Here is a 25,813-nt window from a genome sequence, read left to right as displayed (position 1 = left end):
ATTTTTGTTCGAAAGCGGAAATGGATTTTCAGGCGGAATAACGCATTCCTATATCTTCTTTCTATATAAACAAAAATGGAAGGCCAAATGTGTTGGTGTGCCCGAGGAAGGAATGGTCCGATTTGAGCTGTCTTTATTTTGTAATATTCTCTGTATCAAACATGTATTCCATGCCACGAAGAAACATGTTATTTCCAAATGCTTGAAGAATCTTGAACGAGAATTGTGTCTGAAAATAATTTTAAATTATAAGGACGAATTTTTGTAGAAGTACTAGACAATTTATAGTAAAAGGAAATTGTAAAGGGTCAAAGGGTAATCAATCAATGAAGAGTTCAGTGATTGGACTCACTAACGTTCATTTAGTAAGAAAACGTGGATGTTTGGAAGTATTCAAATCAAAAAATCTATTTTGGGCGGGACGAAGTTCGTCGGGTCAGCTAGTATATATATAAAAATGTTCTGTTCGTTTGTGTACGCGTCAAAAACTCAAAAAGTGCGGAACCGATTGAGCTCAAAGCTGGACACAATATACAACCCACTTCAAGGAGTGTTGTTAAGGCATAAAACATTGGAAAATTGAAAGAAAAATAATTTTACACATGACCAGAGTGCGTTTCTGAAATGGAGCTTTCAATGAAAATCGACTATTCAGTAATGAATATGTATTCTATGTGAAGGAAACATCTTTTTTCCAAGTGTTTGGCAAAATCATGAACTGAAATGGTGTTTCGAAGTGATTTAAAATTTATTGATTCCCCTCATCTATCTCTATATATAAAAGTTTTCTGTTCGTTTGTGTGCGCGTTAAAAACTCGAAAAGTACGGAACCGACTGAGCTAAAACTATGATACAATATACAAAACAACCAAACAACCAAACATCTAGGATTGTTGATAAAAATAAATAATAAAAAAATTAAAAATTCAACTCAACAATGCAACCTCAATGTGCCACTGCAAAGCGTGGCAGGGTACAGCTAGCAAAACACATAAGGGGCTGTCCACATACCACGTGGACAGAAAAAGCACGATTTTAGACTCCCCCCTCCCCCTCCGTGGACAAGCGTGGACATTTTCATACCCCTACCCCCCTTTGTCCACGTGGACATTTTTCTCTTTTTAATTAAAATAACTAAGGAAATGTCTGAATCGCGCTTAAATTCCATTTAAGTTTATTTTATTTCTGGTTTTACTAGCTGTACCCTGCTGTACCAGCTTTGCTGTGGATCATTGTTGTTTTACGGTAGAGAAATGGGTAGCATAACAAAGCACATGTTCCATTTAATTTTAAAATACTTGTGAGTAAACATTTTTTTTTGTTTTTCCATTATCAGCGAAGATGTGCAGGCTATTTAGTTTCCCAACACGGAAACTAATAATGTACAGTTGACCAGGTGAGGAACAATCCGCATCTGAATATAAACTACACAACTTCGAAGATTGATCTGGAGCTTTACTAATTGTGATTTCAAACGACAATCGAATAAAATAAAATGGATTTAAAATTATTTTCAAATACAATTTTAGTTCAGGTTTTTTTCTAAAAAATTTGTTGATATCACATAGAATACATAGATACAATAATGTTAATTTAAGTTCACAGCTTTATTTCAGAAGTGTACTTATTCCATCTGAAAATCCAGTAATAATCCAATTAACCTGGTTAACCTTTCATTCGATTCAAATGGAATTCCAGTAGAATTTTTTTCACAGAGATATTCTCGATCTAAAGAAAAATTATTTTTTCATTTTGGATTATAAACATTTAATGACATAACAATCGCACAGCAAATCGATGGACAGTTTTGAAATGTTCTATACAAGACCCAGTTATTGCTTTGACAAAAGCATCGTTTTATGACAGTTACAGCGTTCCAAAACCCACTCAACATTTTCGATGTGCATTCTGGTCCTTTATTTTTTTTTTTTTTTGAGTGCAAATCTTTGCCCTCTCCGGAATATGATCGATCACAGCAAATGCCGATTCATCATCACTCTGAATTTCCGATTCACCTTTAGTCTGTAGCGCAATACGAAACCTTTTCCGCCATAGTTCGGAAAATTAGGGTATTGAAAGCGTATCAAAATATTTTATTATTTTTCAAATCCTTATCGACCATTCTGCAATTCATTAACCTTTTGCGGTCGTATGTCTGTTTTCAGCAACCATAGCGAGGAATCATACTAAATACTTTATCCAACCGCATGCAATACTTTACACTACTTTTGTACGAATATGTCTAGTGAATTTGATCATGCAATAAAACGCAGTTTTCTATGGATAATAGATAACGGTACTCGGTGTAAACAAAAGATCATTAGCGTGGAGAGATAAGAGGATCATAGGAAATTATGTCAACTAGTGGTGCATAAATCATCTTTCGTAAATGTAAATATATCCTACAAATTGAAAAATTCCAATGTAAATATATCCAATACTATGAAAAATTATTACTTTTCAAGAAAAGTAAGGTTATGAACGTCTATGTATAGCCCGTAACTATAAAAGTCATAGGATCATAGGAAATAGCCCGGTTGTTCACAGTTTACGTGAGTTATTTTCAGAATATGGATTTTAGTGAAGAAGTCCAATGATTTAGTAAATATATATGGAGCACTCTCAGTAAATATCTGACTCTCATCTCAATCAGTTTATTGATAATTATGGAATACTCAGGTTGGGCGGAGTTTTGAAATTCTTGAATACGGAACGATTTTTATTTAATTTCGAGTGTATCGGTGATTATATTTGAAAAAATATTTTTTCTTCGTGTCCACGTGGACATAGTCTATACCCCCTCCCCCCTCTCCGTGGACAAGCGTGGACATTCTGATACCCCCTACCCCCCCTAAAGTTGTCCACGTGGTATGTGGACAGCCCCTAACATTAGAGTCACCAAATTTTGAGAGAAATACTAGCAAGGATACAAATCCAAACAAATTTATTTACTATAATATTCAATTTGATTGTGAATCACACAGCAACAACATTCAAGCTGGAAAAATCCAAAGAATCTTTGAACCGTTTAATAAAACTCGTGGGTTTGGATAGATTGATTATTTTCTCTACTACAGCTATATTATTATGTATCTTGCGTTCACAACAAAAAAAAAACATTCTAACACACCCGGTTTTGCGATTCTGATACCCTTATCATCAATGCTGTTTTATTGTTATGGAAATAGGATCGTGGAATAAATTCCAACGAGGATGCTCCACCTTTCCGGGTGAACGAATGCGGTACATCAATGTAATTTGCATTACAAAAGATTTCTGGATACGCACGTATTCAGTAGCGGTTAAGTTCGTACACGTGTCCCACGATTGATTTTAACAAACAACATTATCCCCGGGTAATACTCTACACGTGTAATGCTTTCATTCTCACATCGAGCAAAGACAATAGTGCGACGGTTTGGGCTTGCCGGATTAACTATTTATGCGGTGGTGGTGGAAACACACAGTCACGAAATAAGGGTACGATGTGAGCGAATCATTTTTCATCCACTTGGAATCTCACTGCCTCGAGTAACTTTCTACGCCTTGTTCAAATTAAGTGCCACTTAATACGGTTGTTTAAGCCCAATTGTACATGTCATAAATTCGTCAACGTCGTGACACGTTTTCTCGATCATTATTTGTTGCTTAGAAACATGGCGTTATCATTGCAAATACCGTTTTGTCTCAAATTCCTAACACTTCATTTTAAAATGTAAATTTACTGAACTTTAAGGTTATAAATAATTGAATAATAGAAACCCTGGCATTCATTGTGGTACACTGCCTATGTTTGTATAGGAGACGTAAATGACAAAATGAACAAAATCGACTTTTAGCTGTTTCGCATTCTACACAATGTAATACGTATGCTCAACATGCGAACAAACAGTTTTTGTTCGAAAATATTCGAGCAATTTTGAAAAAACGTTTTCGAAAAATCACTGCTGGTACGCATAACAGACGTAGTTCCATACAGCTTTCATACATCGTTCGAAAATCTACAATTACCAGTATTATGTGGAATAAGCTAAATCTACATTTGAATCACATTCTTTGAATGAGAAGGCGATCTGGCGTAGTGGTAACGTCCATACCTCTCACGCAGAGATCACGAGTTCAATTTTCACTCCCGACATTCTTCCAAAAATGGAAGTAAAAGTGACGAACCAGCCGAAATGTGTTGAAAGTCACTATAATAGAGAAAAAAAAACATTGTTTGAAGAATCCAAACATGCCTTTCATGATAGTATCTTATCGCTTAGTATGTCTTGATAGATGAATAGACTGCGTTTCACATGTTTCCAGAGATATGTACGAAGTCGGTTGCATTGAAGTATATAGTGTAGGATATAATAACTATCTTCATTTAAAGAACTGGTCATTTGAACTTTATTGTTTTCAGGTACGAAATAATTCAAAAACTAAAATTCCAGTGTTTCATAACTATAGAACCAGATGGAAAAATTTTCACTCCATTACAAAATTAACGTCAATTTCACATGAATTACAATAAGTTTCTAATTCGTAGGTCAGTTATAGTTCTCAGTCAGTTCAAATAATCCGGGTTCAAATAATTCGGGGTGGTTACGAACAAGCTGCGCCATGTTGTAGTGTATATCTCGTTTTTCGTAGAGGATACTACTCATTTTAGCTCTTCAAATCTCTTATATTGCTTGTAAGCTGCATCTAATATTCCTACGATCACTCCTCATAAGTTCTTGACATGGTTTTGATCTGGTAAACAAGCTTAACAGTCCAGAATCTGAAGCCTCTATTCAATAAACCATGTCTAGATGTTCCGGATGTTATGAATTGATATAAAATTACTCAATTATCCCGGTGTTTTTGATGCATAAAACGGAGTAAATGATTCTGAAGTACTTCATTGCACTTCTGACTGTACATTGGTGTTGAAGAAAAGCTATCTAAACCAGGCCGTTATGAAAATATTTTCCTCAAACCATCAATCTGCCGCGTGCAAAATTACGAGTTGAAAACTTACATGAAATTCTATTAAAGGTGGATTTCTTTTCATCAGAGAAGTTCTCCTGAAATAGTGAAACCATGACATTTCACATCAATTTTTGGACCCGCAACTTTGGAGATGAGATTTTTATGGATTGGGAAGAATTTTCACAAAAAGGCCTGGTTTAGGTAGCTTGCCATCAACACGAATGAACAGTCAGAAGTGCAACGAAGTACTTCGAAATTATTTATTGCTGTTTTGACGTAGGACTACGTCTAACCGGAAGATATAGGGGGTGAAATGGAAATCTAGGCACTGAAAAAGTAGGAAAAAATGCAAGATTTGGAACGCTTATAACTCGAGCATTTCTCAATAGATCGCAAAGGTTTTTGCATCAATTGATAGGAAATATATCTACGCATCTATCATAACGAATAACATTTCATTTTTCTTGAGATAAATAATTGAATAATTGTGAAATATCAAGCATTGTCAAAATGCACTATGTGCCCATTTTTGATTGGTCCATTTTGTGCTCCTCAAATCGAACCGACCAAAACGGGCAACCAGAGCAGCAGCGAAATAGAATGAACCACGATTGGAAAGGAAAAAGAAAAAAATGAACGAAACATTGGTCGCAGTCTCACACATGCGTAATTCTCGAGCCAGCCAGTCAGCTTAAAAATCCCCGCTTCGCTGCCGTAACGATCATTCTCATTCAAACCGTACACCACATCGGTTCGCATCACAACACATCAACAAACCAACCCAAGCAGCCATGTCTGGACATGGTAAAGGAGGAAAAGTGAAGGGAAAGGCAAAATCCGGCTCGAACCGTGTTGATCTGGAGTTCCCCGCAAGGGTAGCTAGGCCGAGCGCGTTAGTACCAGTGCACCAGTCCATCTAGCCGGCGTTATATAGTTTCGGCCGCCGAAGTGATCGGGTTAGCTGGTAAAGCTGCTCGCGACGATAAGAAAACCCGCATTCGGAACAGAACACATTCGGTTCGGTGGACATCAAGACAACAGGCAGTTGCAGCGAGTGGCGAATGGCAAACGCAATCGCAAAACGGCATCAGGTAGCAGAAGAAAAAAGTTTGTTCTTTATACACACTGCTTTGGTGGCAAATCCAGAACAAGGCGGCATCGAGGGCGTTCGAAATGGTTTTTTTCAAAACCACGAGTACTAAGTTTTCTAAATTTGAACCATTCCATAAAACAAGGCGCTTTTCAGGGCCATTAAACCTTCCAAAAAAGAGTTTAGGAAATACAGTTCAATGCTTTCTAAAACAATATCCAAAATAATAATAAAACACAAATTGATTTTTTCATAATTTGTTTGCCAGGATATGATGAGTATGTGAATTTGGCAGTTGTTCTGAGCTTATTGATTTTCACCAATTCTTAAATTGCTTCTAGATTGAAAGTACAGTAATTTACACTTATCTCGACATTTAGCTTTACGATATAGGTACTGCTGTCATATAGAATTATACTGCAAATTCAGCCGTTTAATTTGTTTTGCGAACATCTGTTTTGAAAACTTTACCCAAGTTTAATAAAACACATCTTTTTTTTAACTTATTTTATATTTAATTCTTTAATTGCTAATATAATACAAATAATCTTAAAATTTTAATCTATACGAGTTTTGTTTGAGCGCGCGCTGATGAAAATTAAACTCAAGCGCAGCGCTGCGTTTGTTTTCTGAAGACTGCCGAACACTTTTATCTCAAATTCCGAACAGCCAAAATACATTTGTTTAAAAAATTCATAACTTTTGAACTATTGGACCGATTCAGATGATAAATCAAACTAAAGCGAATAAGCTAATCTTTTGAGGAAAAATTGGATTTTGTTTTCTTAATTATCGATTGAGTTCATTTTTTCTAGTTTACATGGTTCGGGACCAAGGGCGCTATACATTTTTATATTTTTTCTTGAAAGCTTAGTATTTTTACATAACATATCCAAAAATCAGAGGTGTGTTTTTTTATCGTTTTTGAGTCAGTATTTTTCAAAGTTAACATAATTTAGTCTTCGTTCAATATTCCTATGCGACTAGATCTATGCGAATAGGATTCCATTTTTTGCAAATTAAATATTTTTGCAAAGAATACTAGCTCATTGACATCAATTTAATATGTCGATTATCCAAATATGTTAGGTAGTTCAAAAGTTATATTTTTAAAAACGTCATTTTTGGAAAAAAAAAAAAAAGGGAAACATGATTTTCAGACCATCGATTACACATTTCTGATTATTGGACATGTTATGAAAATAAAATTCAAATTTTTCAAATTTGTAGATGTAGTATTTTCTCAAAAAAGACAAACTAACTGGTTTAATTTGATATATCGATGATCTGAATTGTGGTTTTAGTTGAAAACCAATTTCACCTGCGACCTGCGTTTTGCAAGGAAAGAGCACGCAACCATTTGTTAACAAATGGTCTTTTTATATTGTTGCTCCAGAATTGGATTGTCCTTGTACCCCAATTTGTGAACTATCGCTGTATTTGCCGTAAAATAGTGTGAATTCCATTCATGCGTCGAAACTTGATACAAATTACGAACACTACACCCAAAATAGATTTTTAGCTCATGTTTTGTCATCCTAATTTATGACATCAAATGAGACATAACATAACAGAAAATGTCATGACTCACAAACACTGGTAAGCATTTGTCAAATATACATGGTACAGCAATATAAGATTAATACGAGCGAGCGAAACAAAAGACAAATAAGCTTTCCGCATGCTTTGCCACATACACGGCCCAGACCGAGATAGATATTGTTCTCCTTCATGCGCTCCTTTTTTACTCTTAGAAAACGCTTCCCAACTTCATTTTATAATCAGGTGCAATATTATCACGAATTTGCTGAACAACTTCTTAAGCATCATTAGCCATGTGGATAGCGTGGTCGTGTAAATTAGCTTTGCATTCCAGCCGGCCTAGGTTCGATCCCCAATGACGTCGTATGGACTTTCTTTTGGCACAATCCCAAATGAAATGAGGAAAGAAAACAGAAATAGATGTCTGCACGCATACATACAAACCAATTTAAGCTTTCAAAATAGCTCATTATTTGCGCATTTGACTCAACAGCACACTAAATGGCATCATTTCTGCCAAAGATTGCATGTTTTCTACCAACGCTAGTTTGAGTGTACTTTAACGCTAATTTTAATACAGATTTCTGCATAAAAGATTTTTTTTAACAATTTATAGCAGAATTGTAACGAGATTCTTACCGAACGAACTTATAAACAGCAACAAAATAGTTTTAACTACAAACATTTGAAAATTCACGATGCTTGTTTTCTAGGGAATTGCAAATGCTAATGCTAATGCAAACATATTATCACTGGTTTTCGATAGTCACTTTTCTTTGTAAATGTTTAGTATTATAGATTATAGGCAGTACCGATACCTGTAAATTAATTTTAAAATGGATCCTATAAACCAAAGAATGTTAGGGTTTTCATTATGCAATAATTTATAACATTAAAGTTTAGTAAATTTACATTTAAAATGAAGTGTTCGAAATTTGAATCAAGTTTCTATGTATGATTCAAATTCCGAACACTCGTTCAATACTAATTTAAATGAATATTTCTGCACAAAATATTTTTTTTCGTCCATTTGTCAAGTTCCTTACCTTTTCTAGTACGTAATATGAAAACAGCAAACAAAATAGTTGGAAAAACTGAGAGAATTAACAATTCTTGTCTTTTACGGAATTTGCTAACGCAAACATTTTATTTTTGACAGCCACTTTTTTGCAAATGCCACAGCCACATGTTAAAAATTATGGGCTGTATCGATACCTGCAAATGATGTGAAAATGTAGCCTAAAACCCAGAGAATTTGAAGACTATCATTATTAAACTATTCATAACATTAAAGTTCAGTAAATTTACATTTAAAATGAAGTGTTCGGAATTTGAATCATGCAAAGAAACTTGATGTAAATTCTGAACACTACTTCAATACTAATTTTAATGAATATTTCTGCATAAAATATCATTTTTTTCATCCATTTATTGTAGATTCTCACCTTTTCTAGCACTTAACATGAAAAAAGCAAACAAAAAAATTTAAAGAACTACAAAAACTAAAAAATTAACGATGCTTGTTTTATGCAATTTGCTAACGCAAGAATTTTATCTTTGGTTTTGACTGTCACAAATGTTTAATATTTTAAATTATAGGCTATATCAATGCCTGTAAATGATGTTAAAATGTAGCTTATACCTCAACGAATATCAGGACTTTCATTATTCAATTATTAATAACATTAAAATGTAGTAAATTTACATTCAAAAATGAAGTGTTCGGAATTTCAGACTGTTCGGAATATGAAACAAAACGGTACGAACAAATGCTCATTGAAACGATTGATTGTCCGCATAAATAGACGCAAGCTTTTACCAAAAGAAAAAAATGTTTTAATCCACAAAATCTCTTAGGCTCTCTTTTTGCCGATAATATCCTTCAACTGGACAGATAATTTCATTGGGAAATTGCATGGTTATGCTTGTAAGCCAAAAAGCAACAAAAATGCCAACGTGTCCAATGCAAACATGGGCAGTAGAGGCTTCATTTTAACATCATTTACAAGTATCGATACTGCATATAATTTATAATACTAAGTGTTTGCAAAAAAGTGACTGTGAAAAAACAGCGATAATATGTTTGTGATAGCAATTCAGAATTTGAATCAAGTTTCGAAACTTAAAATCCAAATTTTTTGAAGTATACTATTTTTCAAAGAAGAATAGCTAATTGGCTTTAATTTGATATATCGATCATCTGAATCGGTCTAGTAGCTCAAAAGTTACGATTTCTATTAAAACATAGCATTTTTTCTGTTCGAAATTTGAGACAAATGAAATCAAACATATTTTTAGTTTTTCACCATGAATATGTCAATTTTATGGTAGACAAATGAAAGAAAAGGTTCTATTGTATCCAAAAAAAACACATTAATTTCGCGAAAAAGTACCATTTTGAATAATGCGACGCTATTTAATGGCCAACAAAACTTAAGTGTTCGGAACTTGAGACAAAGCGGTATATGCTCTACAGCTATTAAGTTCATATTTCATCCAATATTGTTTTATTCTGTTTTAACACGTTTGATTGACTAAAGAACAACCCCTTCTCTCTAGAAGGTTTTATATAGTGCCTCATTTCCGATGTGCAATAAAATATTAAAACGCCAACCAACTTTCACAGTAAATGTATGAAGTGATGGTGTTTCATACAGAAATGATTATTATTTTCTAAAATAAAAATTAGACAAACGATTACATTCGAGCGAAAAAAAAAGTGGAGCAGCACATATCAGCACTGTAATATTTAATGAATAACCACGCGTTCCATTAGTTTGTTCAGTGCTGTTGACGCAGTATTCTTGACAAAGTGATCAAAAGAACGGAAGAAGAGAAGTGGTGATGGTGTGATTTTTTGTAGGGAGTAAGATTGAGCGATCTTACGTCACGCTGGAATGGATCGTATACTTTGCATAACTTGACAACAACTTCTTGAGACAGTTGATATTCCTCTATTTGTGGACCGACCTTAACCAAATTTTATGGGTTTTTGACCCTCATTGTTTGCTCAGAGAAACCCACGTGTGAAAATGTTTAAACTTAAGTTCATCTGATAAACTAAAAAAAATCTATATTTTTGTGACGCGACAACGCTTCAAAATACCTGTTTTAAATCCTTGTTTCTCATAAATTACAAAATGAAACCTAACCACGGCTCTTCAGACAAGTATTTAATTATCCATTCAATGGTATGTAGACATTGAAGTTTGGTTAATCAAGTGCAGTGATATCTAAAGAAACATAAAAATATTGAAAACCTAAAATATATATTTTTTTTATTAAATCGTTTATTTTTACAGGCTCAGTTACATAAGTTTAAAGGAGCCAAACTCCTATCTGTATAGTTACAAGTATATATAAACATTTTTTATTAATTCTAATGTTAATGAAGTAGAGAACCGATTACTCGCGGCTTGCTCGAGTTTAGAAGGGTGACATTTTGTTTCAGGAAAAGGATGGGATATAAGGATATGTTGACAATGTTCACACTCACATTCGCACTCACATTCATCATACTCAATTCTTAAGCCTATCTTATATCTAACATGTATTTACATTTCACCTTATTCTATTGTTAGTAAGAAGGGATTTGATTTCTCGCGAAGGAAAAGGAAAAGGAGAATATAAGGATATAAGGACAATCACACACGAAGATCGATAGCTTTTAGGAAGACATATATTTGGGACATGTAATCAAGGTCTAACCGAGCCAACACATCTCTCACCGGCACATTGGCTGCCTTCCTCTAGCCCGAAGAGAGTTTTCTAAATTCGATCTGGCAACAAGATACTCCTCGCACGACCAAACAACGTGTTCGATGTCGTGGTAACCTTGGCCACAAGCACAGATATTGCCATCGGCAAGATTAAAACGAAAGAGTAGCGCGTCTAACGAACAGTGATTGGACATGAGTCGAGAGAAGGTGCGAATAAAGTCCCGGCTTAAGTCCAGACTTTTGAACCATGGTTTGAGGCTAACCTTAGGGATAATCGAGTGAAACCACCGGCCCAATTCATCTTCGTTCCACCTACGTTGCCAGTTAGCGATGGTATTTTTACGGACTAAAGAATAAAATTTATTGAAAGCGATTTGATGCTGATAAATATCGCCTTCAATTGCACCTACCTTTGCCAATGAGTCAGCCCTCTCGTAATGACATAACAGCGTCTGGTTAAAGCACTCAAATTTTCTCGTATTCTCTCAAGGAAGTACGGCGAGTGCTTTTCCGGCCTCACTGAACGGATTGCTTCGACAGAGCTAAGCTGCTCAAAAGTTCCGATCACCAATGGGTCATAACCTTACACCGGATGAGGAACCGAAGAGATAATAAATTGAAGCGATCTTTTAGTGGGATTACGCCTGCCAAAACCTCGAGACTCATGGTATGCGTTGAGGGCATACATCCCAACGCAATACGGAGACAAAGATACTGAATTCGCTCGAGTTTAATGAGATGTGTTTTGGCAGCTGATTGAAAACAGAAACTGCCATACTCCATCACTGAGAGAATAGTTGTTCGATACAACATTATAAGATCTTCTGGATGGGCTCCCCACCAGGTGCCGGTAATTGTACGGAGAAAGTTTATTCTTTGTTGACATTTTTTACTCAGATACCTAATATGGGCCCCCCAAGTACATTTGGAGTCGAACCAGACCCCAAGATACTTGAATGACATAGCATGAGTGATCGGTTTACCCAAAAGTTGAAGCTTTGGTTTTGCTGGGCTATGCTTCCTAGAAAAAAACCACCATCTCTGTTTTCTCCGTGGAGAATTCGATCCCTAGCCCAATGGCCCAGGTTGAAAAGTTGTTCAAAGTATCTTGTAAGGGTCCTTGCAGGTCGGATTCGTTTGATCCTACGACAGACACCACTCCGTCATCTGCAAGTTGTCTTAGGCTGCAATTTTGTGTAAGACAATTGTCGATGTCGCTTACATAGAAGTTGTACAAAAGGGGGCTTAAACATGAGCCCAGGGGGAGGCCCATGTAGGAGACCCGATTTACTGTCGAATCCCCGTGAGAAAAATTCAACTGTTTCTCACAAAGCAAGTTATATAACATATTATTCAACAGAGGCGGCAGACCCCGAGAGTGTAATTTGTCTGACAAAACCTCTATTGAAACAGAATCAAAGGCCCCCTTTATGTCCAAGAATACTGAAGCCATTTGTTTTTTTTCGGCGTAAGCCATTTGAATTTCTGAAGAAAGCAACGCAAGACAATCATTCGTCCCCTTGTCCCTGCGGAACCCATATTGTGTATCTGAGAGTAAGCCATTCGTTTCAACCCAACGATCAAGGCGAAACAAGATCATTTTCTCCAACAATTTCCGTATACAAGACAGCATTGCTATTGGGCGGTACGAATTGAAGTCGGACGCGGGTTTTCCGGGTTTTTGAATAGCTATAATTCGCACTTGTCTCCAATCATCTGGAACAATATTATGCTCCAGAAACCGATTGAATAAATTCAATAAGCGATGTTTCGCCACATCAGGAGGTTTTTTAACAAGTTGAACTTAATTCTATCCGTTTCTGGAGCCGAATTGTTACAAGAAAGGAGAGCAAGAGAGAATTCTACCATCGAAAACTCGGAATCAAGATCGCACCTATCTTGTGGTATATCTCGAACAATTTTTTGCACAGGAGCGGAATCAGGACAAACCTTCCGTGCAAAATTAAAAATCCATCGAAATCCATGAATATTCTTCGCTTTCATTCGTTGAAGAGCGATTTCTCATGTTTCGAGCCACTTTCCATAATTTTTTCATTGACGTTTCTCGTGACAAACCTCCCACGAAATTTCGCCAATAAGCACGTTTTTTCCCTTTGATCAAGTTTTTAAATTGATTTCCAAGGTCCAAATACGTCTGAAAATTTTCAGGGGTTCCACGTTTCCGAAAAGCTTTAAATGCATTCGATTTTTCTACATAAAGCTTGGAACATATGCTATCCCACCATGGATTGGGAGGCCTTCAACGAAAAGTGGAGCCTGGGATGGGTTTCGTTTGAGCGCGAACCGCGCTGTCATATATCAAACGAGAAAGGAAGTTATACTCCTCCAATGGAGGCAAACCATCTCTGGAATTGATGGCTAGAGCAATTGCGTCCGCATATTTTTTCCAGTCAATGTGTCTTGTGAGGTCATATGCCATGTTTATAGATTCAGAAGAATTCGAACCAATGGTGATGGAAATTTTGATTGGCAAGTGGTCACTGCCGTTGGGGTCCTGGATTACATTCCACTTGCAATCTAACGATAGTGAATTCGAGCAAAGCGAGAGGTCAAGAGCACTTGGGTTAGCAGGAGGTTTAGGTACACGTGTTGTTTCCCCAGTGTTCAAAACGATCATATTGAAGCTGTTGCAAAGGTCATATATCAACAATGAACGATTGTCGTCGTACTGTTCCCCCCAGGCAGTTCCGTGAGAGTTGAAGTCTCCCAAGATCAATCGTGGCTCAGGAAGGAGTGAGCACATGTCAACAAGTTGATTGCGGCTAACCGCAGCTCTCGGAGGCCAATACAAGCTGACAATACAGAGGTCTTTGCCTTTGATGTTTGCATGACAAGCAACAGCTTCGATCCCTCCAATAGGTGGAAGGTCAATTCGAAAAAATGAGTGGCACTTATTGATACCCAATAGCACCCCTCCGTATCTGTCATCACGGTCCAAGCGTATGATATTAAAATCGTGGAAAGAGAGATCATCTCGCGAAGAAAGCCAAGTTTCGGACAGAGCAAAAACATCACAATTGAACTTATGAATTAAAAATTTGAATGTATCCAATTTAGGGATAAGACTACGACAATTCCACTGTAAAACAGTGATATCTCCGACCTCTCTATTTAAATTAGACATCAAGAGAGATAATCATTGCAAGGAGGGGCCATGTTTGCATCAATTGTTGCAAAATTGTCTTTAATACTGGAAGCATTGAAATGACAATGGTTCTGATGGAGTCGGAAACATTAAAACACTTGAAGATTTGGTCCAAAAGGTCAGACAACTTTATAAATCCCGATTGGGAAGTTGAACTGGACGGAAAAACAGGGACAGTTGGGGTTTTTGATGTCCCCTCGAATGCTGGGCCATTCGAAGGTGAATTATTCCCACGGAAACCAGGATTTTGCTTGTCCGCTGCACTCGATTTTTTAGGCATGCTAACAGGGGGTATCACCGGAGGGGCTTGTCCTTGAAGAAAATATTTTAAATATATATATTTTTTAAATTCGCCCATCTTAAAGGTTGGTGCCTAAAAATCAAATTCGTTCCAAAGAATTTATGATGTAACTATTGCTTATTCAAATAACGTTCTCAGTTTTCTCCTAAAACTAGATTGTATTCACTGGTACATAACCTCATGGAAGATCCTTTCAATGGAGACGCCACAGTTAACTGGTTAAAGATTGTGGAATTGAAATTTCATGTTTTGGGTTGGAGTATTGCACTTAAGATATAACTAAGAGTGGCGGGAGGGGTATAAAACCACCATAGAATCATTTATTGCACCCTAAAACCTCCACACGGAAAATGTCGTTTCATTTGCTTGATTAATTCTCGAGAAATTCAGAAATTTGTGTTTCATTCATATGGCTGACACCCCCCCCCCCTTAGAGAGGGGGGAGGGTTTTCAAACTATCACGAAAACCTTCCCCGGCCCCAAAAACCTCTACATACCAAGTTTCATGTTGATCGGTGCAGTAGTTTCCGAGTCCATAAGAAACAGACAGACAGACATCACTCCATTTTTATATATAAAAATTCATTTATTATTCATTATCGAAAAATTGTAGACCTCTATTTTTTATTTTTCCTACTTTCTGAATCAGGATAGTTTGAAATATCGGATCTTTGACGATTTTTCCAAATACAGGACGGACTTGATTATCCGGAGATTCGAGTATCCGGGATTCGATTGTCCGGAATTTGAGACTCCATTATCCGGAGTATTTTATTTTTGATTTTCGGAAATTTTGGATAATTTGTATAATAATTCTATATTGAATAGCCAATAAGTGTATCAAATTAAAGGGCTTGACTAATAGAATACAGATGAAATGATTTGACTAATAGAATACAGTATATCATCAAAATTTTCCGAAAAAAGTTAGGTAAGATATAAAAATAAAAATAAAATTGTTTTAATGTAGAGAAGTATACTGATACAGATAATTTACTGATAACTAGAAAATAAAATAAGTAAACAAAACTTTATAAGTTAAACGGTTGATGGACTAAAAACTAGAAAATTATTAGACAAGTAGCAGTTAGTAGTTATCACATCCGTTCCTTCATTAATCTAGGGCAATGATGAACCTAAAATAAAATCGTGGGGTATGTGATGAAACAACTAACTGTGGATAATGGAAATCCAACGTTTATTTTCTGTTAATGTGGGACAACCCAACAAACATTCAAACATACATACAAAGATGTCAAGCTGAATCAAAAACCATTTAAAAAGTAATTAGTGCTATGATCTGCTATGTTCTACTAGTCGAGAACTTTCTTTTGATATACATATTGATGAGGTTTTGAAAAAAATATATATGGTGCCATTTTGTGGTGGCAGCCATTTTGGATTTGCATTTTTCATAAATAACTGTGTTCTACTAGTCAATCCCTTCCATTTGATATACATATTGAGGAGGTTCTGAGAAAATATGTAATCCGCCATTTTTGTAGCGGCCGCTATCTTGGATTTTCATTTTTCATAAATAACTGTGTTCTATTAGTCAAGCCCTTTTATTTGATACTCACATTGAATAGGTTCTGAGAAAATATGTAATCCGCCATTTTGTAGCGGCCGCCATCTTGGTTGGGTTTTCAAGATCATGGAATACGCAGTTTTATAATGATACCAGAGATAAAGATGTGTTCCAAATTTCAGATCAATCGATCAACAGGAAGGGGGTTAAATTTCTATTAACGTGGTACAGCGCTTCATACAAAGTTACAAAGTCACAAACATACAAACGGGTCAACCTAGATATAACCGTTTAATAAATAAGTGTAAATCATAATTATATTACGTTTACCGAGAGAAAAAAATGTTTTTTTTATGATTCGATTATCCGGAGGAATCGATTATCCGGAGTGAAAACAAAATCAATACTCCGGAAAATCGAGTCCGACCTGTATAACCATTTTTGGATATGGATTGCTGGACCGATTCTTGTGTACCAAAGATATATAAATTAACTTTCTAGGAGAAAAATTGAACTACACATCAAATATCTGCTTCAAAACGAAATAATCAAAAATTTAGGAATGATTTACTGTCTTTCATTTGCTTATCAATCATTCCAGTGGCTCGAAAGCTAGAACCTGTAAAATAGATGTATAGAATAATCGGCAAAATCGACCAAAAATGGGTTTTCTGATCACCCGATTATTATTTTTTTCAAATTCAGAGTTCAATCTAAATAAAATGGAGTACGAAGTTTGTCATTAACAAATGAATATAGATGATTTGGTAGTAATCGAAGTATATTTTCGTTGGAATTGCTGTTGACTGGATATAGAAATCGTTAACAATTTTTTGGATCGAATAAAGATAATATGTAAGAGAGCTCTGATTCATTCCGAAATGCATTTTTTCAATAATCCAGAACAAACCAGGACATTATAAAAGTAAAAGGTTTCAACCCGTTCGGTCGCATCGTAACTACATTCGATACTCGTATGATTTTTCTGCTAGAATCAACGGAAACACATTGGGAACTAGACTCTGTAATATTCTGTGTATATTCTCAATTGTATGATCGAAGGGTTCAAACGAAAAAGGCAATTATTTGATCTGTTTAAAACGGATAATCTATTGTGAACAAAAAATGTAAAAAAGACCAGTTGGTCAAAATAGCTGATTTTTAATTTTATGACGCAAATGCTCATTTGTTTTTTTTTACATTTTTTCTTCACAATAAATTATCCGTTTTAACGAGGTCGATCATATGTTATATCATATATGAGATTTTCATAGATTCATAGATTTCATAGATAATTTTTCCTAGCATTTCAAATATGTTTATTGATGTTCATCGATTTAATTTGATCTGAAGGCAACTTATAGTTTTCCATATTTATATAATGTAATACCGATACAATCAAAAATGCACGACACATCTACAGTGTCAACTATTTAGTTTGTATCTACTTTTTTATTACCCTCAACTCAAACCCACCAATTTTTCTGAACAAAGCAATTCGACAGGACACAAACAAACATTAAGGTACGGCGTGAGTGGACAAAAACATGAAGAACAAAGATGTATGGACCCCATTGAAAAATAATATTTCAATGAACAATTGTGAATTTATTAGTTGTAAGTTTTCGTATTCTTACATATATACATCGATCTACACGTGTTACAAAAGGATGAAGAAAGCGCTTATTACAGCCAAGCATCAACAACTATTCAGAGCCACTCATCTTCAAATGTGTAGCACCATTCCTCTATCTGTCCTTGCAATGTACATTTACTTTCCGAGATTAAGTATATATTTACACAGAAATCTCACAAAATAACATGTTTTCCTTTTATTCTCCATCAAAGCATAAACAAACGTTGAAACATTATTTTCGGAGTCGTCAGCCTGGCTGGAAACACGACTCAGAAATGAAATAATAATAAAACTACAACTGCCTGGAGGCTAGGACACATGTGAAAGGAATCCTACAATTTGCTAGAAATATAATACCCCCATTTCAATGCCAAGAAGACGCATGAAATTCCTGTGGTAGATGAGGTCGCAATGAAAATAATGTAATTTAGCTGTCATGATTAGTCACACGATGTTTCAAGTGCAATGTTATCTCTCTATACTCTATTGACTTACCAACACACAGTACGTTTTTAGATTTGAATTTCATTCATACCGTGAAGCGAAGCACATGCTGTCTACATCCAACCTTAGCACAGTCGATTTGAATTTCCATACCAACCACATCCCTATTGTTGCTTGGCATATAAATATCAAATTTGCCAACCTAACCCATTTTTTGCGTCATCCTATCCTTGGTACACTGCCGTTTGTCCGTCTGATGTTGTGTAGGAATTAAATAATCGCTATACTTATTCATCACAATTTAATTGAATTCCAAACATCATTCCAAAATACAACACAATGCGGTTGGTTTTAAGCTAATGATATAAGTCCTCTCCTTCTCATGAAGCCAGTGGTTAGCATTATAAATTCAACCCAGATACCTACCTTGTATACAAATGGCCTAACCGTGACCCAACCCGTGTAATCTGAAGGGATTATTTACTGTGGTGGTAAATATTATCGGACTTACATTTATCACCTGGAACTAATCCAATTGTATTGCTGGCTGGTCGCTCTCAATATCGGTCCTCCGACTCGTGCTCACCGGAAAAGTCCCTTCCTCTGATCGTCTCTTGGCAGCAAATTAAAAGTTGCGTTCGGCAAATCACTTAAAATCGCTTGTATTCACCACATGCACCCTTCCACGTTTTTTCTTCCTTTGTCCTCGTTCACTGTGAATTTTCACTCGCACGGAAAATATCAAACCTATTCTGCATTCACTTCACGGATCAACACATGAAACGTAACGCAAATATCGTTTATTTTTTGCTTCTCACCACATAAATATGCTCTCTTCCTCGTCGTACGATTTCTAAACGCACATCTTTGTTCCTACTAACAGCGTTTCTCGTTCACGTTTTCAAATCAGCCTTGATGGGGATGTGCTATAATGAGGTAAATATAAATAAACAATAATTCAGACCGGTGACACTTTCTAGCGGCTCATCGGTCGGAGAGTTTTTTTTTTCGCAACCGGGAGATTCGCGGTTGCATTCAGCTCTTCGTAAAAACCACTACACGAATTAAGGTTCAGCCGTCTTGGTGTTGCCAGATTCGGATGCGAAATTTTGTGTTTCATTCAATACTGGTTATTGTGTGATGTTTGTTTTGACACGTGTATCCAATTAACAGGTTCACCCGTAATGTGTAACAATTTAAGCAAGTACAGGTCGGACTCGATTATCCGGGATTCGATTATCCGGAGTATTTTATTTTTGATTTTCGGAAATTTTGAATAATTTGTATAAAAAATCTATATTGAATAGCTAATATGGATATCAAAAGAAAGGGTAAAAGTAAGGTAAAACACAGTTATTTATGAAAAATGCAAATCCAAGATGGCGGCCACTACAAAATGGCGGATTCTCAGAACTACATCAATATGGGTATCAAATGAAAGGGATTGACTAGTAGAACACAGTTATTTATGACATTCAAATTCAAAATGGCCACCACCACAAAATGGCGCCATATATATTTTTTTCACAACCCCATCAATATGGGTATCAAATGAAAAGGCTTGACTAGTAGAACACAGTTATTTATGAAAAATGTATCAAAAGAAAGTTCTCGACTACTAGAACATAGCAGATAATGAAAAATCCAATTTCAAGATGGCCGCAGTCCCCAAACAACTAATTACTTTTTGAATGGTTTCATTCCGCTTGACCTCTTTCTATGTATGTTTGAATGTTTCTTGGGTTGCCCCACATTAATAGAAAATTGACCTCATTCCTGGTCAATGAATGATCTGAAATTTTACCCTACATTTAATTCTACTGTCATTATAAAACTGCGTATTCCATGAACCTGAAAAATACAATTTGGCCGCCACATTTGCTGAATGGCTTGATTTGAAGAATGCACTACACTATGAACAACATAAATTCGGAAAGGACGCCGCCACAAAATGGTCGACTATGTATTTTTTGCAATCCCCTCAATATTGGTATCAAAAGAAATGCTTTAACTAATAGAATACAGTACAGATCGGACTCAAATATTAGGCTGTCGAAAAAGTCCTGCGGTATTTTTTTTTAATTTTCATTTGTTCATAAAATTAGTTACAATCATCTGTTTTAAGTCAAATATGCGCCGTTTTGTTCGATGACTTGTTCCCAACGAGATGCCAACTTCATAATACCCCTGTTATAGAAGCTCGCTTCCTTATTGGCAAAAAACTCGGATAGCCAATTTTCACAGGCACTTTTGTGGCTAACTTCTGACTACCTAGCTCGTTCGCCATGGACAAAAACAGGTGGTAGTCACTTGGTGCAAGGTCCGGACTATACGGCGGATGCAAAAGAACCTCCCATCCGAGCTACATGAAACTATATGATATATGAAACGATTTATTTCAATTTTCATAAATAAGCACACCAAGGTGTGTTCCCGCTCGAGAACGGGTCGTTTGGTTTAAGCTGCCTGTTTTGTTGTGTTCATTTTCATCCAAGGAAAGTTTATACGGCGAGAACAATTGGAAAAGTTAAGAAATATTAGAAAAAGTGATTGCTTTACATATAGTATTAGGTGTTGTTAATGCAATTAAAATTCGCATTGGGTTGAATAAACACTCAGAAAATAAAAATTATATAAAAAAATAATTCTTTAAACATACACAAATAGATAGCCTAACGGAATCCTACGTCAACTATGCGGTCGTTTCTCGGACACAACCTTCCTGTGACTTTTTGTAAAAAATTTAGAAAAAAATTAACGCTTTCCAAGTAGTAATCTAAGTCTTTTTTGACGATGTCTAGTATGCAAAGTTGCTTAAATGACCAATGTTTTTACATCCGCAACGTATCAGTGTAATCTGAGATGGTGTCGCCAATGGCCAGTCGAGTTGGCGTGAAATTCTTCATTCGGTATCGGAAGGAGCGCTAATAACATCTCATATTTTCATATTTTCGTTTGCGTTCAAAATTGATCAAATGTATTCAGAGCTGTTGCCAAATGGAAATACGTCGGACGATAACCATAGTTTGTTTTGATTGCATTCCTAAATAAGAATTAAAATCTTCCGTTTTCGATAGGTCATAATATTCCTGAGATCCAATGGGGGTAGCTTTAGTAGCATCCTATTTGTACTGTCCAAGAACGATAATTCTTGTTTAGTATCAATAGTTTTATTGCACGCATGAACCACCCTAACTAGTAGAAAAAAGTGTAAAAAACCTATCCAATACCATAAATACCTGATTCGCCAAAAAATGATATTTTATATATTTTCTGGTCTTTCCAATTCAATGGGTCGCATTTGTCCACCATCATGTGTTTATTCATTATGTTGAGAATGGAAACGCTGAGAAATCATCATGCGTCTCCATGAAAACGCTTAGTTGCTTACGATCATCTTCCCATCAAATGATGGATACCGTACCACATTTGAGAGGATTTTTATGGATGAATGCGCATGCATTCTGCTGAGGAGACTGAGTATTTTCCACGAGTTGTACGATAATTTGACTCAAGAGTCAAGATTGAGATTTTTCAAATCTCAACTATTGTGGAGGCGATCTGGCGTAGTGGTAACATCCATACCTCTCACGCAGAGATCACGAGTTCAATTCTCACTCCCGACATTCTTCCAAAAATGGATGTAAAAGTGACGAACCAGCCGAAATGTGTTGAAAGTCACTATAACCATAAAGAAAAAAAAATCTCAACTATTTTTTGGTTACGTCTTCCTTCGGGAGAGAAGTAAAAGAAGTTACCCCGGCTCATGAGTGGTTGAGTCTGATGGGTAAGCACAGGATTGAAAAAAAAACATGGAGTAAAACTTAGAACAAGATATTCTTGTCCGGATTTCTGAAATTATTGAAACTATCTGAAAACTGTGAAATTATGTTGACGTAGGATTACGGCTTTCGGGAACATATTGGGGTACAAATTGGAAATCGAAAATCGAACATATCGTGAAAATTGTCCAATTTCTAACGCTTATTTCTCAGTCATTTCATGATGGATTGATGAGATTTTTGCGTCAATCGTTTTCGGCACTCCATAACAATTTTTTCTATTGAAGAAAATAATATTTGTCATGAAACTAACTATCGAACAATTGAAAAATCTCAACCCCTATCCTAACGGAAATACTTCTTCTGATTGGTTAAAATTGACGACAAATGCGGCGGGTCCCTAACAGAGACATCAAAACCAAGCTGCCTGGGGGAAATCGGCATTGCAAATACATGAAAGTAGGGGGAGCTTTTGTTCCTACCGAAATGTATTCCCTAACAGAGACATCAACACCAAGCTGCCTGGGGGAAATCGCCATTGCAAATACATGAAAGTAGGGGGAGCTTTTTTCCCACCGAAATGTGTTCTTTAAAAGAGATTTTAAATCAAGGTGCCTGGGGAAATCGACATTGCAAATATATGCATGTCGGGGGCATTTTTATATTGCAAGTAAGGTGAGTGATACGATAAATCCTAGCAAATAAAATTTTAATTTGGAACTTGAATGTTGTTTGCTTCGTGAAATTTCATATTTCAATTTCAATCGTTCATTGTGAAAAACTTAGCACAAGTGTGAGTATAAAATTGTATATGGTAGCAGTTGTGTTGAAAATGACTTGATATATGAAACGATCTATATCAATTTTCATAATTAAAAACCATGGTTTGTTCCCGCTCGAGAACGGGTTGTTAGGTTGAAGCTTGTTGTGTTCATTTTCACCCAAGGAAAGTTGATACGGCAGAAAAATTGGAAAAGTGAAGGAATATTCGAAAAAATGATTTCCCATATGCTGTACATATAGTATTAGGTGTTGTTGTCCAATTAAAATTCGCATTGGATAAACACTCAGAAAGTAGAAAATATAAAAAAAAATTATCTTTTCCAATTCAAATAAGTTTTCTCTATATTAAAGAAAAATTGATAATTGTGTTCTGTATTGGTAATTATCTTATATTACATTGGTGAGTTTTTTTTTTATTTATTTCATCCATACATAACACAAGAGCCATCTCGTCTAGGATCACAGAGGGCAGTTTTCATCAGATCTCGTTCCACTTCGGTATCTTTTTTTTTGATACGCACCATCCAACGACTGTTTACCATCCTTCTGTCATCATCACTCGGTAAACACTGGTGGAGCTAACAAACAACCAAATCATTATCAAAGAGTTTTACGATGTAATTCTTCAAACATATCCAAAATCAACAGATAGCCTAACGGAATCCTACGTCAAATATGCGACTTTTATTTTTATTTTTCTTTATGGTTGTAACTTTAAATATGTTTCACATAACAGCTGACATCACGGGAGAACATTGTGTATGTGATTTGAGTTGGCTGCTACTTTTTAAATGCATGTTAAAGTCTTGAGGGCAAGCTCAACATTCTGTATATGCGATTACGTCGAAAACAAACAAGATTAAATATATGAATCATGTGGACAATAAATGTCAAAAAAAAAGGATCAGCGAGAAATTCTACTTCACAACTTAACTCATAAAATGAAAATGCAAAGAACTCTAGTTGAGACTTACGGCGACTGTGCCCGTCGGAAAGAGCAGGGATTGGTTAAGATGCTTAAAAATGGTTCAAGAATCTAAAATAAATAAAAAAAGCCGTTTTTCGAACATAGAATTGAAATGCAAAACTAATTCTAAAGTAAAGCATAAATATTTCCGAAAAACCAGCAAAAACTTAGTCCATACCCCAATACATACGTTCGCTCATGTAACACAAGTTACACAGATTATGTAAGATCATAACCACAAATTAACGAATACATTAAACAAATCGAGGGTCGCTGTATTTTGTAATCTAAAGAGAATAACTTCAATTCGATTCGCACCCTCACTGACTGAAGAAATACGACGAATCTTTTCAGTAAATTTCATCAAAAAATCAAACAGTAAATTTTCGTCCAAGACACCATTTCACGTTAAGTGGCGAAGCCACGAACGCCACTGTATCCACGTAGCCGCAAAATGAATTTGTCATCAGCATTCTTCCTTTTGTCGTTACGCAACATCACGATGTGTTCAGAAGCTGATTCCAGAAAGTTCCCATTGCAGTAAAATTGGTGATGAGGTTCCCTCATTTAGGAGTAAGAAATATTCACATTCAATAGAACAAGTAACACACGTTTTAACGGAATGATTTTTGTTTCTAATTGATCGAATTCCTTCGGTTTTTATTACTCCAAAAATCCGCATTTCTGGCAACACCGAAATCGTTTCGCACCTTGTAAAAAAGTTCTCCAACAATTTTAAAAAGAAAATGAGAGATACATACGCTTGTGATATCGAAGAAAAATTCTTCAACCGTATCGTTGCTCTTGTCGAAAGTTTTTTATCTTTATCCTATCGCATGCCACATGAGAAGTCCTCCGATGCAGTAAAAAATGTCGACGACACAAAAAACAATGCACAATATCCATGTATCTCACAAAAGATATATCTTTGTTTCTTTTACCCTTGATTTTTTCCACTATAACACATAAGTCGAATATAAACTTTGTTACATGTACGATTCCGGTTTTTTTTTTTGTTCACCACATAATATAATGTATTTTTCTCCGATCCTTGTTCTGTTTTCAACTGCAATTGCGAACGATAAGAAACTGCAGTTTGTGCCTTTTCCTTTGTTTCACTTGTGAACCCTACGGAGCGACAAGAATCCTGAATTCACAGCGGGTCGTCGTTTTTTTCACCACCACAAATAGCTATAAAAGATAAAACCCAAAAAAGGTGAGAAACTTTCTTCCTTGCTTTCGATGCTTCTCGCTAGAATTGTGGTTTCAAATCACTTTTTTTCACACTCCACGTTACCAGACACAGTGGCTTCTAGATTTTCAATTCCGGAAGGAAGCAGGATTCTCGGCAAATTATAGCACCACTCTTCTACACACACACACGTTCTCGATTTCGTTGAACCCCTTCAAGTGTCGTAATACCATTTAATTTTCCACACACGTCCATCGAGACAATATTTGACCCGTCGCAGCTTAGAACAGTTTTTTTTCTATACTCAGAGATTCAGACACGTATCCACTCAGCGGCTCCCAACACTTCCTGTGATCAGCCACTTCTTCTCGAGGAAAATAAAATCTAGCACAGGAAAATGCCAAGGAAAAACGAACAACCGCACGGAAGACGCACGGACGACGCACGGACCAATAGTGAAGTGAAATGTTTTACCCATGAAAATCCGCAGCGAACTGATTTGGGGGTAGAGTTCGGTCCGATTTTCGAAAATGCGCCGAACGAGTTCACACCAACCGACCGCTGCGAGGCGCCCCAATCTCTCGAACGAAACACCTGAAAGCCATGCGCGCCAATCGGAAAATCTCTCGCTTTTCACATTTTGACACATTCACATCCTCTCTGTCGTCAAACGGCACGTAATGGATAACAGTGGTAGTGTTTAGGAT

The 25,813-nt window shown here is 36.0% G+C and overlaps 1 protein-coding gene across 27 annotated transcripts in view; it reads right to left on the bottom strand.

The window, feature by feature from the left end:
- LOC129769323 (glutamate-gated chloride channel) overlaps positions 1 to 25,587 on the bottom strand; it is a 445,802-nt gene extending 420,215 nt beyond the window's left edge. For 26 of the 27 annotated variants that reach the window (XM_055771497.1, XM_055771499.1, XM_055771512.1 and 23 more), the window contains exons 1-2: positions 24,676 to 25,587; positions 18,894 to 19,308 (exon numbers count right to left, since the gene is read on the bottom strand). The gene's annotated coding sequence lies outside the window, so the exon portion shown is untranslated. The remainder of the gene's footprint in view (positions 1 to 18,893; positions 19,309 to 24,675) is intronic. The other variant, XM_055771498.1, reaches the window with a different exon arrangement.
- Positions 25,588 to 25,813: the final 226 nt, after the last annotated feature.

This window comes from Toxorhynchites rutilus, chromosome 2, assembly GCF_029784135.1.
Source record: "Toxorhynchites rutilus septentrionalis strain SRP chromosome 2, ASM2978413v1, whole genome shotgun sequence".
NCBI lineage: Eukaryota > Metazoa > Arthropoda > Insecta > Diptera > Culicidae > Toxorhynchites > Toxorhynchites rutilus.
The sequence above is the reverse complement of the archived record's forward strand: the minus strand, read 5'-3'. Positions and strand labels throughout refer to the sequence as shown.